This window comes from Eptatretus burgeri, chromosome 4 (assembly GCF_056783735.1).
Source record: "Eptatretus burgeri isolate ZD-2024b chromosome 4, Ebu_testis_v1, whole genome shotgun sequence".
Lineage (NCBI taxonomy): Eukaryota > Metazoa > Chordata > Myxini > Myxiniformes > Myxinidae > Eptatretus > Eptatretus burgeri.
The window spans coordinates 31232518-31245099 of record NC_140964.1 but is presented as its reverse complement, the minus strand read 5'-3'; the positions used below and the strand labels follow the sequence as shown (position 1 = coordinate 31245099).

The 12582-nt window shown below is 47.9% G+C and overlaps 1 protein-coding gene across 4 annotated transcripts in view; it reads right to left on the bottom strand.

Annotated features, from left to right (window-relative positions):
- ARB2A (ARB2 cotranscriptional regulator A) overlaps positions 1–12582 on the bottom strand; it is a 198105-nt gene that overhangs the window by 38734 nt on the left and 146789 nt on the right. For 3 of the 4 annotated variants that reach the window (XM_085877287.1, XM_085877284.1, XM_085877286.1), the window contains exon 12: positions 11478–12537. The exons of the other annotated variant lie outside the window; for it this stretch is intronic. The gene's annotated coding sequence lies outside the window, so the exon portion shown is untranslated. Of the gene's footprint in view, positions 1–11477; positions 12538–12582 lie in introns of those variants that run through there. 4 annotated transcript variants of the gene reach the window in all.

Sequence of the window (12582 nt, the reverse complement as noted above, 5' to 3'; positions counted from 1 at the left end):
CGCGGCGTATGACACCTCCCCTCACCCTCTCCACCAAAACCCACCGATCCGTGCCGAATCGGCTCAGCTGAGTGCACTCAAAATGATTTTGCAAGCCATAAACGAAATGGATAAGAAAATGGAAACAAACACAAACAAAATGGAAGAAATGCGGGGTGAGATGCAGCAAATGGGCCGAAGCCTGCAGGCGGGCATGATATGAAGGCAATAACAGCGGAGTGCATAATGGCGACGCCACTTGTGGGAGCAAACAAGCTGGGAGGAAGTGCAATGGTTGTCAGGCCCGCAATGGAGGCGGGTGAGGGCAAAATAATTCGGGGGACGTGTTGGGCGAGAAGTGTAAAGGTGACGGAGAGAGCAACAGTGAAGGTGACCGAGAGGGAAAAACTAATTAGGGTGACTGAGACGTGCACGAGGGAGATAAGACACGAGGTGAAAGGAATTGGGAGGGAGAGAAAAGAACAATTAAGACGGAAAGCAAGGATGAGGTACGCGGAGATCGTGAAAGAGCGAGTGAAACAGCGGGAAGGACGGGAGCGACTTAAGGAGAAAGCAAGGTTGACCTACGTAAAGATAAGGGAAAGATGCCAGAAAGAAGCAGAGACTAATCGACAGGAGGAGACAACAGAAGCTAATAAATGTACAGAGACACGGGAGATAGAGGGTGAATTGGATGGGGTTAGTGACGAACACACACACACACACACACACACACACACACACACACACACACACACACACACACACACACACACACACACACACACACACACACACACACACACACACACACACACACACACACACAGTTAGTGGAGGACGATGAGGGTGAGCTCGCGGACCGTGTAGGGACCCGGTGCGAGCAGCTGGATAGCCTCCTCCAGGAACGAGGGGGGAGTATGCCCCCTTGAGGCGACTCATGACCAGGCGGGTTCGGTTGTGTCGAGCGAGTTCGAGGGGAGGAGTGCTGCAAACGGGTGCACGGAGAGCTTGGGGGGTATAGAGGCCCCGGAAACCCTTGGGGTGGCACAAATCCCCAGTGTGGTTGTCCCGGTGTGTGTGGTGCAAGGTGTGAGTGCGCCCCCATGTGTGGAAGTGACCCCGCATGTGAGTGGTGTAGTGGCAAGTGTGCCGAAGGGCATGCTTCCCAGCATGCCATGTGTGAGTGAGACACCGCGGGTGAGTGCCCCTGCGTGTGTGAAGGAAAAGGCACGAGTGAGTGAGCGGCCGAGTGTGAGGGAGACAGTGTGTGTAAGGTCGCTGTATGTGAGGGAGATGACGGTGGGCATGCGGGAGCACGCAGCCGCGTCTCCCGGTGTGAATGTGAGTTTAATGGAGTGCAGTCTGAGCGTAGTAACACGCAGGTGTGCGTGGGTGGAATGGCGAGGGAGACGGCGACAGAGGGACAAAAGCCGGGTAGCGGCCGTAGTTTCAATGGGGACCGCGTCGGGTTCACCCAGCAGCGAGCGCGAGGTTCGGGCCGTGCAACGCACGAGGCCCCCACGTGCCTGCTTGCGGGAGTGAAACCCGGTCCGGAAACGAGCGCGGTGAATGTTGCCGATCCCGAGATGGACAAAGTTTAGGCAGGTAGACGGATTTGGACCGGACGGGTTCTCCACACGAGCTTGTGTTAAGCTCCAACGGGCAGATCACATGTGTTCGTGTGGGGAGCCCCTCAGAGTGCGAGGTTTGCTTTTGTAGTGCGCACGGTGACGTCATGGCTGCACGTGGGGTTGGAATCCAGCAGGAGGGTGAATCCCTGCCGGATGGTACTGTCCAAGAGGGACAAGGTACGCGTGCAGCTGCATGACGTCACGGGCAGGTGCAAAGTGCGCGAGCTGTGAGTTGTCGCGCTGGTGCTGCGCGTATTTGAAAAAATAAAAAAGCAAGCCTCGCTTTCGGGAGAACAGGATTCCCTGGGCGAGGGGTGGAAGATCCCCTTGCCCGGGCACAGGATGACACTAGTTAGGGGGAAGGGTTAGCTTAGCTTGACCGGCTTCATGGGGCAGGGGTAAGTCCTCATGGGGCCCGTGGAATGGATTATTAAGAGGGATTGTAGCCAGATTTAGGTTGGGAAATGACTTTTTAGAATTTTGGAGACAGTGACAGGCTTTGCATGTGTAGTGGGAACGTAGCTTAGCTACGTAGTGTTAAAAAGAACGTGCTATAGTTTAAGGGATGACATGGGAGCACGAGTTAGTTTGGGGATGTAGTGAGCAGGATGGCAGGATTCAGCGATGTGCGAGTTGAAGCGTGAAGTGGAAACATGTGCTTGGTGGGTGAGTGAGGCCAGCAGGTCTGTGTGAATGGAGCGAATGTGGAATGCATGGTGCGCTGAGTGATTGGGGGGGGGAGGAATGACTCCTGCCCAAGGGACCCCGGGGTCAGTGTAGAGTGAGTTAGGGGGTTAGTTAAATTGAAAAATGGTTTTTTTGCTGTTGGTGGGAGTGTAGGCTCGAACCTGTTTTGGAGGGGTGCAGGAGCCCTGTTGACGGGCTGGGAGCGTGGCTGCGAAAGGTGAGTATCGCTGAGTGGGTACCCCGGGCACCGGGCTAGTCGGCCGTGGGAGGCCAAGGGCCCATGGGGGGCCGGGATAGCGTAGTGAGCACGGGTGCGCCTGCATGATGCGGGGGCCCGGGGCACCGTTAGCCACGTGGGCAGTGTTGTGGGCACGGGTGACCCTCAGAAAAGGGCCCGGGAAGCCAGCCTGCCACGTGAGCGTTTCAGTGACGTGACGGTGACGAAAAGGTGACGAAATTATAGTGGGGAAGTAAGCATAAAAACAACAAAAAAAATAAGTTGGGGCTAAATTGGTTTTGACATATTAAGGGAGTGAGTATAGACAGTGACAGGCAAAGGCGATAGGTGGGAGGGAGACAGTAGGCAGGTCCGAGCCCGCCTTCTGAGTGGCCAGCACCACCGCACACCCTCCACCAACATCCACTGAAAGGCAAAGGCTGGCCAGCTTCATCTGCTGGCTGTGTTGCTTCAAGGCCTGTGCCGGCCAACTTCATCGGCGGCTGTTGTTTTGCTGCGAGGCCTGTGCCGGCCGGATCGTCTGCAGCTACTGTACTTCAAGGCCTGTGCCGGCCAGTTCATCTGCCGGCTGTTTTTACTGCAAGGCCTGTGCCGGCCAGTTCGTCTGCTGGCTGTGTTTGCCTGCAAGGCCTGTGCCAGCCAGTTCGTCTGCCGGCTGTGTTTGCCTGCAAAGGCCTTGTTCTGTAGGCTGTGTTTGCATGCTACCTTTGCCATGCCATGCCTGCTACCCGCTGTTCTTTTTGCCCCTGTTCTGTTCTGATTTCCCCGCCCCTTGTTCATTGCCATGTGCGGCAGGATCATCAAGCAACAGTTTGCAAGCTGCAAGAACTGTCCTGTTGGCAGCTACAACACGGGCCTGCAGTGGCGGCCCGTACACCTTGTTGTTTCCATCCATCCATCCAACGTTCCTTGTTTGTGTCGGCTTGAGTCCGCACCGTTCACTATGCCGCAGAAACTGCCCTGTCGGCAGCCGCACAAGGAGACTGCATTTGCGCAGCCCATGCGCCATTGTTCGCTGCGCCCATTTAAAAGGGGGAGGCCGAGGACTGCGTGTGAGCAGCCGGCCACGTTCCCTGCCAGCTGCATTGCTTGAGTCAGAGACTGCATGCGAGCAGCCTGGCTCCCTGCTAACTGCTTTACTCTTTGCAGAGTCCATTGATCCTGGGCCATGGTTTAGTGTAATATTTATAAGGTTAAGATGTAACTGTACAAATGAGTGCGCTCTCGGCATGTCTGTCTTAGCGCCGGCAATTTTATTTAAGTCGTCCGTATGAGTGGGTTTGTTTAGTTATTTATTTTGGGGACACGAATACCATGAATGTCGCACTCAGGGATCTGAAGGTAAAACGTACTAGTGGAGAACTACACATGATGGTACACGAAAATTTGACGACTCGGGACGAGTCTGTAAAAAGGGGAGGAGGTAGTGTCACGGCTGTGGAAATTCGCAAACCACTATTCAGGACCCGTAGGCGAGATATCTCTTAAGTACATGTGTAGTTAGCCCAAACCCGTTGAATAGAGGGAATTTATGTGATTCATTCGGGCTGCGACGCTTTGAGATAGCCGTTTTTCTGTTCTATCTTTATTTTGAACCAACCACGTCTCAACCGCCATCACACAACAACCACCTTAACCACCACGCTAGCCATCGTCACCAACTACAACCACGCTCCAACCCTCAGACAACAACAACAACAACAACAACAACGCCAACAGCCACGACCTTTACCTTCACAACTCAATCCCGCAAACATCGCATCACCGTCATTCCCAAACGGCACCATAACCATCAAACCACCACCGAAAACCCTCCACCACCTTCACCTCTCTCCTTCTACCACCATTCCCGCACCACCTGTGAACACTCAGCGTCGGGCTGTCTCGGGCCCGTTCAGCGATTGGTGCCGAACGCACCGAGCCGCGAGCGCAAATAGCGCAAAGGATATTTAAAGTCTCCGCAAAGAAGACTGCATCACTTGCGAAATCAAGATCAGAGATCTTTACATTCCCAAATGATTCATCGCAGCTATATCTCTCTGACATTCTCCCTCGAATCTAGACCACACAAGTGTTGAAAAGTGTGGGGGCCAGTGCACACCCCTGACAAACTCCAGAGGCAACTGTAAATTAGTCAGAGATGGAATCACCATACCTTACAGCACTCTCAGTACCAGAGAATAGTTCAGACAACAGATTTATCAGTTTTGGTGCCACCCCACGAAGACCAAGAATCCTCCAGGGGGCATCCCGATTCTCTGAATCGAACGCTTTTCAGCGATTAACATAGGCTGCAAGCAGCCCTGCATAAACTCTTGTCTGTGTTCGGTGAGGACCTGAAGGGCAAGGATATGGTCAATGGTTGACCACTTTGGTGTAAAGCCTGACTGCAATGGGTGCTGGTGCTCAAGCAGATGGTGGCGAACCCTCTCAACAATTAATTATCTGAGCAAAGACCTTTCCCGGCACTAAGAGCAGCATCACCCCTCGGTAGTTGTTGCAGTCCTGGTGATCACCCTTCCCTTTTCAGAGAGAGAAAACAAGGCCCCTCATCAATCAGTATGATGCCAGTGCTCCAGAGCACAGAACTGCATACACCAACACAAGTACAGCATTTCCAACAGCCTTGAGAAGTTTATTATGGATGCCACAGATCCCAGGAGCTTTACCCCATTTCAACTGGTTCACCGCAGCCTGTGTTTCTACAAATGAAGGCAGTTCACAGTTGATGGGAGGGTCTGCCAAATTGATAGTAACACCCCTGACTTCCATCTCAACAGCTGGTAGTTTAGCCTGGTAAAGCTGCATGCAATGCACAAATTCCTCTGTAAGCAGGACGTGAATCGCTTGAGTACAGGTGATGCTATACATTTTCACAGATTACTCGCAAATCGTTGTCATTGTTTGTCCTCAGCAAATATACACTTTTCCATCTCAGCTCTGCCATCAAGCCTGGCCCTGTGACACTGCTCAATGGTATCCAGTGTCCCTTTGGAGACAAAGTTCTTTGCCCGACAGTGCCAAGACACCCACTGGCAAAATCAATGATGGTAGTCAAAAAGGCACTCCATAATTCTTCAGGATCCTCTGAAACACCCAGATCTATTCGACTTCCCACTCAACCTGTTCACAAACTCCTCAGCTACCCTCTCATCCCTGAGCTTGCCAACATCCAGGCTCGGCTGGGATGGAATCTTTTTATCTTTAATTTGAGCTGCAGCTTCAGAGTTGCTACAACCTGTGATTGGTATTGAGGAAATGAGTACTCCGGTGGACCCTGCAGTTCCAGAGCAACCTCCAGCAACCATCAATGAGAACATGATCAATCTACTTTCCAATACTTCCAGCATTGTCGTATCAATTCTAGCCAAATGGCTGTGGGCGCAGAAACCATGAACCAGCTATCCCAAGTCCACGGCATTTGCGACAGTCGATACATTGAAATTCCCCAAGAATAGAAGAGCATCTCGCCTGGGGTAATGAACAGTCACCAACTCAAGTGTGGCATAGAATGTCTCCTCAGTAAGTTCACTCACCTCAGTCGGAGCATATACAGAGATGAGGGAAATGACACCCAGAGAGTCACAAATCCTCAAGTCTCATAATACGCTCATTGACTGGTGTTACCTCGACTGCCATAGCAGTCAGCTTGTGGGAGACATCAGCAGCAACTTCTTGGAAATGGTAACCATCACTAACAATTAAGACCAGTCTTAGATGTAGCCATATACAATGATCTCACCACTATCTGGTCTACAAACCTCAGAAAGTGCTGCAATACTGATGGTCAGATGCTGGAGCTCAGATGCTGGAACTCAGATGACAGCAGAGACAGGTGATTATCCCCTCTTCGAGTGAGGACAAGCCTGGTGTTGGCTTTGCGGTTGGGATAGAGGGCTTGGGATCTTAGGGTCCTGAATTCGAGCCCCATTATCCATTGAATTCACACCAGGTGAGGTTGACTCAGCCTGTCATCCTTCTGAGGTCAGCAAAATGAGTACCAGTGAACTGCTAATAGGGGCATTGCATCAGTGGTGCCCCCATACTCGGTAGCAGTGGCGATGCACCTTGTTCATAGCCAGTTGAAAGTATGAAATCAGGCCACCACAATAAGTGAAAGTATTTTTTAAAAATCAGAAAAAGTGAGGACATTCCAGGCACCCACTCGGAAGGACCACCTTAGGTTAACCTGAGGAGACTGCCATCTGGTGGATGACACCGCACCACCATCTCGCCAAAAACCACCACAAACCGATTCAGCAGGGTTGCCCCATGGTTTCCCCCTAATCAAAGACTAGGGGGCCTGAAAGCTTTGTCCTGGTCCAGTCATCTGGTGAGCTACCCTGCAAAGGGCAGCTTTCATTCCTCTTTTTTTCCCCACCTCTGGAACAAACTTTCACACTCTCTTCAATCCCACTCCTCCCTCCAGTTTTCAAAACAGCTGTTCACCACCATCTCATATCTTCCCCCATCCAAAATTTTGATCTTTACTGCCCCCATTAATCCACCTCAAACCTACCTCCTTCAAATTCCATTTTCCTTCCTGAAAGTCCCTGTAGTACCATCTTGTTTACCCTGTGTACCGTACCCCACCCCATCCTTATCCCTTCCACAGATCTCCTATTGTCTCTGTTCCCCACGATTTTGTGCTTCCTTCTCACGCTCCTATTCTATCCTGCCTTGTTATATGTTTGTGTGTATTAACTCTTACACGAGCCTCAACATGGTATACAAAAATAAAATATACATAAAAAAAATGAAAGGAGGCACTCCCATGGAGCGAGTTCAAGCGTTGGATTGTTGTTTTTCGTATATGTTGTGGAATGAAATGTCTTACAGTGGACGGAATGAAAATCCTGCCACCAACCTCCTCGGACAGCCAATCCAACTGCAGGAGGACGTCCCTGGACACAGTTGGGCATGCCAGGAATGGATGTCCGTTGGCTCACTAGGAGCTCCAACACCCTTTGATAGGTTTACTTTTTAGTCTTGCTGGGTGTCCATATCCATGCATCGTCCTCACCAACAAGCCTGGTGGTGTAATTTGTTTCGTCACCGACAACTCGACCATGGAACAGGCAGTACAGGTTTACATGGTACCTGTAGCGTCACAGATCTGACCTGACTTGAATGTAAGGTCAGATCAGTGACTTGTTACAGGTTTGAAAGACATATTCCAACAGCTGGCGACCTATGCATGGCCCGGCTCACCATATAACGATGTCCGCCTGAGTTCCATTATAAGGGAAAGAAGAATACGCTGCATACCAAGAGCAGGTCAGTAAACAGGAGCTCATTAAGTAGAATTGCGGAACGAACAGCTCATTAGCAATGTGACGCATTTCCAAACACCAAACAGCTTACTGTTGAACAGTGCTATTAATGAGGGGTTTTCTGAGACATCTACAGCTATTCACACCTGTCTGTGTGGGGGAGGAAGAAAAGATAAACTTTTTGTTATATTACAGCTTCTTACGTTAATGAGAGAACATGGTGATGTGTGTGGAATTAGGACAAGTTTACTCTTTGCTCTTGCATACTTCGCACTGATTGCTTCCAGAAAACACGCAAATGTAGGTCTTTATGACGTCCATGAATGTGCTCAGCTGGTTCTGACATGAGGGGGTAGGTAAAATTTTATTTTTTCTTCCCTCCACACATTGATTGTTCAAAACGTGCTGAAAACTTTTGAGAAATGGACATTAGTAATGCACACAAATAGTCAGTACATGCTATCGTTTTTATTTTAATTTTAATGTCACCATTCACCCTTATCATTAAGTTGTCTTGCTCTTCATAAAATTGTCAAGTGATATCATTCTCGCAAACACCCACAAACCAAACTCCAGACCCACGTCACTCTCCACCCACAGACCACCACCCACTGCCAAGAAAACATACTTCCATAGCATTTGTAATCAATTAATTGGCCATGATTTGTATGCTGCCATGAAGGTAACGATCAATCAGACAAGCATCACTCCATATGATTATCCATTCATTCAGGCTTTTAGAGTTGACTTTGTGAGATGAGAATCATGCACAGTAGTTGAACAAAATAAATTGGCAATCAACAAGAAGAATAGCGTTTTTTGTACATAGAGTCAAGGCTCATGTAAGAGCAAGAACACTGAAAGGATCAAGACACAACAGAACAAAAGGAACAGAAGGGAGAGAGGCACCAACAGCGGAGTTGAAACACAAAATAGAGGGAGACTTGGACAATAATGGGTGTGGATAGGAATGGGGGTAGGAATGGATGCATGGGGTGGACAGGTTGTATTCCAGAAGAAATCTCTCAGGAAGGAAGAGCTGCAAAATTGGAAGGAGGTCGTGAGAAGGCTGATTGCCTCAATCCTGTGTTTGCTTCCAAATCTTGTCCCCATCCCCTTACTCATGGTACCCATCCTTCCCTGTCATACTCAGCTGCTCCTGTACTATGTGTCTCTTGTACCATGAGAAGGTGGAGAAGGTTATTTCAAACTTCGACTCTGACTCTGCTGCTGCACAAAGTTTACTGACAAAGTATGGAAAGAGCAGAGGGCGCAAGACCAGAAGGGAGGCGGTAGAAGTTCGATTCCCAGTCTCGGCGTGTAATTTTTCGTATATTTTCGTGCAATAAAAACGTATACTTTCTGATTTCTTTCCTGGACAATTGTCGGAATATCGATCGTCAAATCTTTTGAATGCCTCATGGTAGCCCATGCAATAACCGTACACACAACTACCAATTGAGCAACAAGGCGATGGTTATCCACCAAGGAGAGGATCTCAATTCAAAAAGCGAAATTTCAAAACACAAACATTTTCCAAAATAGTTACCGTATTTTTCGATGGAAAACTGCACTTTTTTATCTGCATAAAAATGAAAAAGTTGGGGATGCAGTTAATACACGGGTATATATAAAAAAAAAATCAGTCTTAAAAACGATGAACACCTGGTCTCAAATCAAAAGAAGAATTATTCACAATCGCTAGAGTCCAATAACAGAGCACCCACCTCAAATAAGCTTGCATGGCAAGCTTTCCTCGTATGTCATATTCAAGGGGAAGACACTGCCCAAAGACAAGTTTCCAGCCAGCATCATTGTTCATGCGCAGCAGAAGAGGTGGATACATGAGGGACTTGAAGTGTTGACTCTCTTTTTACAGCATCATTTTCCACATGAACATCTGGTGCAGGCAGAATTAATCCACTAAGCGTGTTCCTACGTGCTGACGCTATGCTCGCAAATGCTGGATAGCGAGGCCTGGTTTAAAACTAGGAACAACCACTCAACCACGAGTACGAGGAGACATGGGACAGTGAAGTTTTTAGAAATACCAGTGCTGCTTGGTTCTTTTGGCTTCCTCCTGTTCTCCTCGTTCTTTCTGGTTCTCTTCGTTTTCCCTAGTTTCTATTCGCAGTTCCTAACTTTCTTCCCGTGGATTACTCGCGTCGACCAGACGAACTTTCTTACTTCGCAGGCTTTTGTATTTGACCCAGGTTTCAAGGAACATTAGCTGCATCTCGGTGGAACCACCACAGACAAACTTTCCTATTTCCTGGACTTGGTATTTTCATCAGTTCAAAATCAACATTTCGTGTCGCGTTTCCCGCCGGGATTTTTGACCCAGATTCCGAGGACCATTGGCCACATGCATCTTGAATGAATTTTCACCATTACCCCTGTTGTTAAGTTGGTTGAGCATTATGGAGACTGGGAGACTGCCGGCGTTCATCTACCAACCAACGTATGACCCATGTGAGTGGAAATTCACACACATAATTTCTACAGACTGGTCCAGGACTGGGTGCGCACACTCTGGAGTAGAAGGCCGGATGGCGGTCTCTCCCGACGAGAGCATGCTCGTCCTGGATACGTTCAGTTGTCACAAGACCGATGACACCAAGGCACTGCTCCGTTGGACCAATACCGACCTTATCATCATCCCCATGTGGGATGACTGCTCCTGCAGCCCCTCGATGTGTCCATCAACAAGTCGTTCAAGAACGGGCAACGTCGCTGCTGGTCAGACTGGATAATGAGTGTGGAGAAGACCTACACCAAGAGCGGGAGGATGAGAAAGGTGGACCTTCCGATGATCTGCGGCTGGATCGTCAAGGTGTGGGAGGAGATACCGTCGGACATCATCAAGCGAGCATTTCTGAAATGCTACATCTCCAACAACATGGACGGCAGAGAGGATGACATCATTTGGGAGGAGGAGGATGCAACTGACCGTGACAGCGACAGGGACTTGCTCGACCCTGACTCGGACAAGGATTTACATGCCATCTTCGACGAGGAAAGCATTGATGGGGATTTCCTCAGGTTTAGCTGAAAAGCTTCACCAAACCCAAACGGCCCTTTTCAGGGCCACAAGTCCACAAGAAATATGTATGATACCGGTATGAATCTCTTTTCTTCCTTTTTCTAGTAACAAAAAAAAAAACCCCCAAAAAATCCTCTTTGTAATATTAAAAAATAAGAAAGAAAAATAAAAACTTCGTGGTATCCTCTCCTCTCTCTTAAACTTTTTGAAAATGCGAATAAGACTGTTGGACTAAATTAAGCGGACATGGGAGTAAGCATGTTGATACCTCCTTCACTTTGTTCCGGTCAAAGTTAATGTACAATCGTATTTAGGTCTCGATCAGAAAATAAAATGATCAATATATTCATTTTTTTTGAGGGTGAAAAACATGGGTGTGGTGAATACACCAAAAAAGTTTATTATTATTATTATTATTTTTTTTTTGAGGGTGAAAAACAGGGGTGCGGTTAATACACCGGAAAATACGGTACCTTGCAAGTAAAGCTCCCCCTCGGCACACCCCCTCTCCTATGCAATGTTCATTGTGCAGTAGTTTATGGTAGATGGTGTGGATACAAGTTTTTTTTCCTGTTCACAGAACCCACTGGAGAACAGGATCTACACCATCAACAAGTGAGGCATTTGGAATTTTCATTTTTTTATTAAGTCAATGTGACACCTCAGCCTTGGTTGAGTTTCAGCACAAGAAGCATAGCCATAATGGTCGGTAAGGTCAATTGCCAAATAATCACAAATGCAAAGGTAAATAAATGAAATAGAACGGAATAAATTTAAATAAAAGATCAACAGGGCGGTTAAACTTTGACACTTTGCCTATATGCATCGATCAGCCAATTGTATGGACTCGTATTTTCCTAGTCTGATCTGATAAACCATTTAATTCCAGAAAATTAATCCAACCACTTGAGCTGTTCGCTACTTTGCTAACAATGCTCCGCATGTTGCCCATATCCGTGGAAAGAGATGAAAATTTTTCACTGAAGGCCGATTCAAAAAATTCCCAACGTTCAGTTAGGCCAAGTACAGTCACATAATAGGCCAAACTTTTAAAAGCGGTGACTGAAAGCGATCAGAACTAGCAACACTTCGAGGCTATCCCTGAAAATTCCATCAACATCAGTGTGGATGTTTGACAGTTATGAACGGATAAAAGAAAATGCAGTCGGGAAGAAAGAGGGAAAGGCATGAAAGCGATGTTGCATCTGATGTTGCAAAATCAATTCATGTTTTTAAAGGACGTGGTGCATGCAAATTGGTCAAAACAAACAGGGCAAATTATATCACTGCTCCACTGCAAAAACCTGAACTCAGAAGCGAATGTTGTCACAAAAAAAGGAAATTTACAGTGCATCATTAAGAAACAGCAGGCAGTTAATGCATTACAGGCACATTCTGGTTGAAAGCGATTTCTTGGAATTATGCAGCAATAAATGTCAAGCCAACAGAAGCTTCTCGAAGTCAGAAGCCAAAAGCAGTCATTAAACTGGAAACCACCATCCCATATTCCACAAAGAAACAGATGGGTGTTGCACCTTTGGCAAAAACTAAAGCAACATCCATGCAGCCACAACAGAGGTGGTTGGACCATGGAAGACCGCCTGAATGATTTGATCAAATCTTCAGCAAACCAGATGGTCTTGCAGTTCACAACTGCCGCATTCAATGAACCATCCACCGGTGCTGCACAAATATATCATCTAATAAGCACACCAGTTGACGGCAACT